Raw genomic sequence first — 7,350 nt, forward strand, 5'->3', positions numbered from 1 at the left:
CCCTTAGTGAGAAGAGTAGCCGATGGTGGAGAAATTGTTGATGGTGATGGAGGTTGACTTGGAGTGCTCTCAAGCTTCTCCAACCTTGAGCTAAGCTGCTCGATGATGCGCGCTTGCTCAATTGCATAAATCGACCCTTTACCATCCTCACCTTTACTCTTGCCATCATAGGTCCTTGTTCCAACATGGCATGCTTGGTAGTTTTGCACAACATCCTCTATGATCTCCTTTATTTGTTCTTCCGTCTTATTCATTATAGGACCACCCGCCCCCACATCAAGACTTGTTTTGGAGGTAGGGGCTCAATCCCAAGTAGAAAGTTTGTAGGAGGAGCCATTTAGGAATCCCGTGATGAGGGCACTCCCTTTGATATTCCTTGAACCGATCCCAAGCCTCAAATAGAGACTCATCCCTCTTTTTCTCAAATGATTGGATCTTATGACGATACTCCGCCGTCTTCCTGTGCGAATAGAACTTGCTCAAGAACGCACTTGTCACTTCATTCCAAGTCCGAAGTGAGTTTGGCTTGACCTCCTTGTCAAGCCAATCACTAGCACGCCCCAAGAGGGAGAAGCGGAATAACATCAACCTTATGTAATTCGAAGTCACTCCATTGTGCTTAATGGTATCACAGTAGTGCTCAAATTGTTTCAAGTGTTCATGCGGTGATTCGCTACTCTTTCCGCAAAATGGATGACTTTGCACCAAATTAATCAATGCGGGCTTTATTTCAAAATTGTTTGCATTGGTAGTCGGGGCTTGAATGCCACAAGTCGCCTCAAAGGCTCCCGGAATTCCAAGGTTCTTAAGCGGAACAGCCATTCTCTCAATGGTTGGAATTGTTGACTCTCGTTCCGTAGCTCCACTCAAAGGTTCGAATTTATTGTAGCTCGACGAACGGGTTCGGATAGGCCTCAAGCTTCGCAAAGTCCTCTCTAACTCTAGGTCGAGAGGCCGGGTAGAGAGGCCTATGACAAGTTCGACCCATATCTTGCATACAAAACTCAAACAAACCGTGAGAAATGCAAAGGAAAAACTAAAGCAAGAATGAAATATGTTTTGTATTTTCTATGGTTAAACTAGACTCAACTCAACTCAAAAACTACAACCGTTCCCCGGCAACGGCGCCATTTTGATAGAGGTATTTTCTGTCGTTGAATGAATACACTTTTATCAAACAAAATTTATAAATACCTAACTAACCGGCTATATGAGCTATAGCGGCAAGCATAGGGATCGTCCCAAGGAAACGGAGTGAAGTGAGTTCAATTGTTAAGCTAGTTTAGGACGGAGTTTGAAATTGATTTATCGACTACAATTCTAAGCTATCAAACAAGTTTTTGCAAATAAAGGAAAGCGTTAGGGAATTGGGGATAGACTAGGGTAATCACACAATTACGATGCAATGACTTGACATATAGGGGAAAAGCTACTATTGACGAGCTCGCCACCTCTCGCATAGAGCGCGCTAAGTCCTATAGTATAGGAAAAGCTCTCGCATGATCCTAGGACTAGACAACTTGCAATTGAGACCTACTTTTCACATGAATCATAGAGATTCACAATCTCTTGCCAAATCAAGATGAAGCACTCCAATCAATCCTAATTAAACTAGCATTTGCAACTACTAATTCATTAGTCATGAAAATCCTAGCATCAAATCAAATTTAATCACATCAATAATCAACAATCATCCTTCAATTTCCCCTAATTTAGCCCTAGTTTCACCCCTATCCCTAACTAGAAACTACTCACTACTCATGGTTTTAACTAAGGAAATCAAGGATTCAAAGCAAGTAGACATTGAATTGAAGGATTGAATTAAAGAATCAAGAAACTAGGAATTCAATTGAGAATCAATGGAAAATTAGAATCAATAAAAACTATCATCAAAGCAATTGAACAATCAAGAAATTCAAGAAGAGTATCAAAGCATAAAAGATTGAATAGAAATTCCAAAAAGAATCAAAGAGTTGAAAGAGAATTACAAGTTGAAGCTTCCTCCAATGAAGTTTCTCTCTCCTAATCCAAAGCTTGAAAAACTAAGAATTCTCTCTCTAAATATTCTGAAATCTAATTTGGAAACTCTAAAATAAATTGTTATTGAAAAATAATCGAAAAAGCTATTTATATGTTTCCCCAAATAGAAGCTCGAAATTCAAATTAAGCCAGCCCGCGTCGACGTTCGGTCGCACAGACCCTCTGTGCGACCGAACAAAAAAAACTTTTGTGGGCACACATAAACTTTGTGCGAGCAAATAGAGCGAAGACCAACTTCCTTTGTCATGTTTGACCGCACAGAATTTCTGTGCGATCGAACAGACCTGACTTAGCCAAATTTCCCAAAATCTTCAATGTGGTCGCACAGCCATTTTGTGTGGGCGCACAAATCTTTGTGCGGGCGAGTGCTATTTTTGTGCGGTCGAGTGATATTTTTGTGCGGTCGAACACCAAAGCTGGGGACATTCTACCTCAAAATTCCATTTTGTGCGATCGTGGTACAGAGCACGACCGCACAAGGGCTCTTTTGTGAGATCGAACAAGAAGAGCCATTCGATCGACAAAGCTGCTTCATCCTTGAGTCCACCTCTTCTTCACTGTTCGGGCGAACATGACCATGTTCGGTCGCACAACTTTGTTTTTGCTCCAATCTACTTGGTTTTCCATGATTTTTCACAAGATTCACCTATAATGCACAAGATGGAAAGAAAACATAAAAATGCTATAAAAAACTATAAAAACTACGAAAATCATAATAAAACTAATACGAAAACCTAAGCTAGGAGCGACATAAATGTCGCTCATCAATAAGGCAGATTATTTGTCCTGCTTTCTTTATGCGCACTCCGAATAGTGTTGATAATCATTCTAGGGAGATTCGTCTTCTTTTTCCGAAAAATGCAAAACATAATAAAGACTTCAAGGTAAGTCAGGGATGACTTTCTACCTGGACGAGGATTGAGGGTTCCATGAACTATAAGGTGTAGTAGTCGATTTATCGGTGGCAATTCGTTAATGAGAGGCTTAGTGTCTCTCATGGAATCGTTGTCGTCAAGCAAGGCCCTCACACAATCTAGGATTTTAAAATCTGGACTATTACTCCAAGCCAACCAAGGTTCATCATAGATCCCCTCATGCAGAATGCCGAGAATACGCCCCAGCGTCTCGTCATTTAGATAAATCTCTACGCCTCTCACCCATGTAATAAACCCTTCTTTTCACCCAAGGCCTCGATGTGGGTGTAGAACTGTCTCACAAGATGATCCCATGTCTTCCCTTTATACTGTAGGAGGATATCCCATCCTTGGAACAAAAACCACTCATGCACAATTTCCGCATTGCCTTTAGTGAAAGACTGAAAGTCAATGTTCTTCCCTGGCCAAACTGGTCATTCTCTGAATTTCACTTGGAATAGGTTTTGGTAGTCTTCATTCCTGAACCTTATACCAGGTATAAAATCGCTAGTGCTACCTTTTTCATGTCGAGCACATTTTGCAGACTGTTTCTTATTGTTCCGAATACCTGCTTGTTTTGAACGCGTAGGGGGCGTTGCTTTGGTAGTAGGCGCTTTCTGCTTGACTGCTATTTTCTTTGGCTTTACCATTTCACCTTCATATTAAACGAGAGTAAATTAGGCCCTCAATAATTAAGTACACATATCACACTCATAACAGAAAATAAACATAATTGTTGGCCATTTCCATTGTTATAAGATTAAAAAAACTGATACAAAAATACTTGGAATGCAAATGAAATCAGTATTCATCAATCAGTTACCAGAGCAACAATTTATCTGGGCTATTAAGAACATGTCCAAACTAGGGATGTCAGTGGGGCGGGTTTCGTGGGAGACCCGCCCCGCATCCGCCCCAAGCAGGCGGGGATGGAGGTAGGTTTGGCAGGTGATGGGGCGGGGATGGGTATAGAAATCGTACCCGCCATGGGTGATGGGGCGGGTGTGGATTTTGTGTTGAACCCGCCCCATCCCCGCCCGCCCCGCCCCATCCCCACTCGCCCCGCTTCATACCCGCCATGGGTGATGGGGTGAGTTTGTATTTATGTGCATGTTTAGGTGATAATATGAATTTAGGTGAGAATTTTAAGTTTTTTGTTTAGATTTTTTTGTTATGACGGGTATTTTTTCGATTATATATGTCTCTTAAGTCGTAAGGTTTTTTTTTTTTTCTAAAGTTAACTTTCATTACTTCGTACATATGGAAAATGTTTGCTAAATAAGAAAAATTAGTCGGATATTGACGTGGGTATGGGGCGGGGATAAGACGGGGATGGATACCCAGTTGGGTGGTGGGGCGGGGATGGATTTTAGTTTATAACGTTGGGGCGGGGATGGGGATGAATTTTGTACCCGCCATGGGTGATGGGGCGGGGATGGGGATGAAAATTTTAGGTGGGGATGGGGATGGAGGGACATACATCCGCATCCGCCCCGCCCCATTGACATCCCTAGTCCAAACTCCATTTATCCTATAATAACCCACATCATTGTTGGCCATTTCCGTTGTTATAAAGATAGCCAGTTTGATTAACACAACAGATACAAAAATACTTGGAATGCAAAAAAAATCTATATTCATCAATCAGTTACCAAAGCAACAAGAATCAGAGAAGAATTACTGTACAAAATCATGTGAGAATGAACATGAGATTTACTCTACGGCTATTCATTCGTCATAAATATACGGCTATTCATCCGTCATAAATATACACAATACAAACCAACTACACCCTTAACCCCCTAAACCCTAATTTGTACACCTTCAATCCTCAAATTACAAATTTATGATACTTTGGTTTAATTTACGCGGAATTCAAGTGTTATACCAACAGAAAACGAGAAGCGAATCACCTGAGAAGCATGAATTGTAGTTGGTGACAATATTTCCACGAAATCAAGACCGGGGTACCTGAAATTATAAACGGAAGACTATTTTGCAAAGAAATTAAAGAAGAAAGATTAAAAAATGGAAAGAAGAGCAAGTCGAAGAACTGTCGTAATAGATGTGGAGGTTGAGCAGTTACTGGAAGATGAATGCGGAGGTTTTGAAGAGAGAGAAGGAAGTTGAGAAGTTATGCGAGGAGAAAGAAAATAATTGGGGTATAAGTTAAAAATTTGGGGATATTTTTCGTGTAACCCGCGAAAACAAAAATTAAAAAAGGACATCAATTTTGAACCATGGGCCAAAAATTTAGGTTTTTTTACTTAAAAGTCCTAATAATATTCCACTTTATCACAGCACTTACTAACTTTCTTAATGGTCACTACCAACGACAACGATAGACAAACAATATTGAAAATTAATTCAATTTACTATTTCATATACTAAAGTGTAGATGATCCTTTTTATCTTAAGTAATTAATATTAAATATATTTTTTCAAATTTATGTAAAGTCTCGTTACATCTAATCGATTATTCAATTCGATCGTTATCCTGGTCAGCCTCTTAATAACGTGAACAAAGTCGGATGTGTGGTCAATGTGTTAATGTTAGTTGATTTCCAAGTATATTTTAAAGAACATGTGTCTTTCCCCGTTATGGTTATTGGTGGAACATTATTCAACCATTAAAGGTGCTAATCTATATTTTTCTTATAATATCAACATTAGTATAACATAGGGCTAGAGAAACACCAACACTCCACTACACATACAAAGGAAATACACTTGACTAATGTGAATATTGTTAATTTTATAACTTTACTATTAATATGAATGCTAATGACTTATCCTCGTGACCACTTTATGCAGATGTAAACCACTTATCCACTTGACTATGTTATACTACACTTTATATTTTTGTGGTTGAAATATAATGTGATAAAAAAATCAATAACTTAATAAGATTTTGAGTTAATTATGGTTATTTTTGGCAACAAAACATGGTTAAAGTTATCCAAGCAATGTCTCCGTGCATCGCCCTAGCCCAAAAACTAGTTTATTATTCACTTCAGTCGTGAACCCAATATGGTTGAACCAAATGGAGTAAAAGTTACAATTATAATTAAGAGTAAAAGTTACAATTAAGAGTAAAAGTTACATAGTTACCATGTAACGCAATAAGTACACCAGGTATTCATTGCAATAGAAAATTCTAATGTTGAACCAAATGGGAATTATAATGTTGAACCAAATGAAAATTCTAATGTCCTTAGACTTTACAATTAAGAGTAAAAGTTACATAGTTACCATGTAACGCAATAAGTACACCAGGTATTCATTGCAATAGAAATTGATCATACGACTGTTAAAATACGAGAACGGTTATGTCCAAGACCTAGTTCTAGAGAATAAAAGATGTCTTGAAATATCATGCCCAAGAACCACAACCCATTTTCAACAAAAAATTACTAGAACTTCTACACAATCATTTCAAAACATAAGTTTATTGTAATTACCAAGTATGAACATGACATTACCAAACTCAAGCACATATAAATCATGAAAGCCATATATATTTCTTGGTCACTACCGAGTCATTAATTAGTAACCACTCACAAAAGGTTTTTATAGTGGGGAATCAAGTTGTTACTAAGGACCATAAATGTAATGGGATCCTAACATTTTGTGCCAGCTACATACCTTTGTGACTACTGAATCATTAATTGGTAACCCCTCACAAAAGGTTTTTATAGTGGGGATTCAAGTACTCACTTTAAAAATATGAATTATTACATTTTGAATAATTAACGAGTTTGAACTCTAATAAATCCGAATTAGATCCTCTTTGAAAATAATGGCGAAACAAACTTAGAAAAATTACGACTATAGCATCAATGTAATATTGTTGTATCCTATACATTAAAAAAAACGTAGTTCATGTAGAGTAGCCACCACGCTGTCGGTTGGTCACTGCCAACTTACAAGCAACTTGCGTATATTTAAGAAATCTGGTTCCAACAAACCTCACGATGGAGAGTTCCAAACTTAAGAACTGATATCACTGATATCACCATAGAATTAAGTAATATATTTACAAATCATTAAGTGAACATAAATCCATAAGTACTTCATTTTCCCTCTCTCCCTTGCCCGTCTCCCCACCATTAGTATAGAGAATGGAAGAGTCCCTTTGTATGCATTCGCCTTAGCATTCTGTGGTGATGAAGTTCCCAAGTAATGAATCTTAGATCAATCCAGACATATGAACTCACAAGACAGATAACTCATAAGGAGGTTCCCCTCTGCAGTAGTTAAGCAAACAAAATCAGTATGCATAAAGCAAACATTTATTTCCAATACAAAATGTTTAAACAAAAGCCATCAAATTTATCAACATTTCCCCTGTGTTCTAACTACTTCATGACTTGAGATTGAGAGGGAAATTAAAACC

General features: G+C 38.2%; 1 non-coding gene across 1 annotated transcript; it reads left to right on the forward strand.

Moving 5' to 3' along the window:
- Nucleotides 1–343: 343 nt before the first annotated feature.
- Nucleotides 344–449, forward strand: LOC130460333 (small nucleolar RNA R71). The gene has a single exon (XR_008920229.1). It is a non-coding gene; the product is annotated as a small nucleolar RNA R71 (small nucleolar RNA).
- The last annotated feature ends 6,901 nt before the right edge of the window (nucleotides 450–7,350 follow it).

Source organism: Spinacia oleracea, chromosome 4 (genome assembly GCF_020520425.1).
Source record: "Spinacia oleracea cultivar Varoflay chromosome 4, BTI_SOV_V1, whole genome shotgun sequence".
Taxonomy (NCBI): domain Eukaryota; kingdom Viridiplantae; phylum Streptophyta; class Magnoliopsida; order Caryophyllales; family Amaranthaceae; genus Spinacia; species Spinacia oleracea.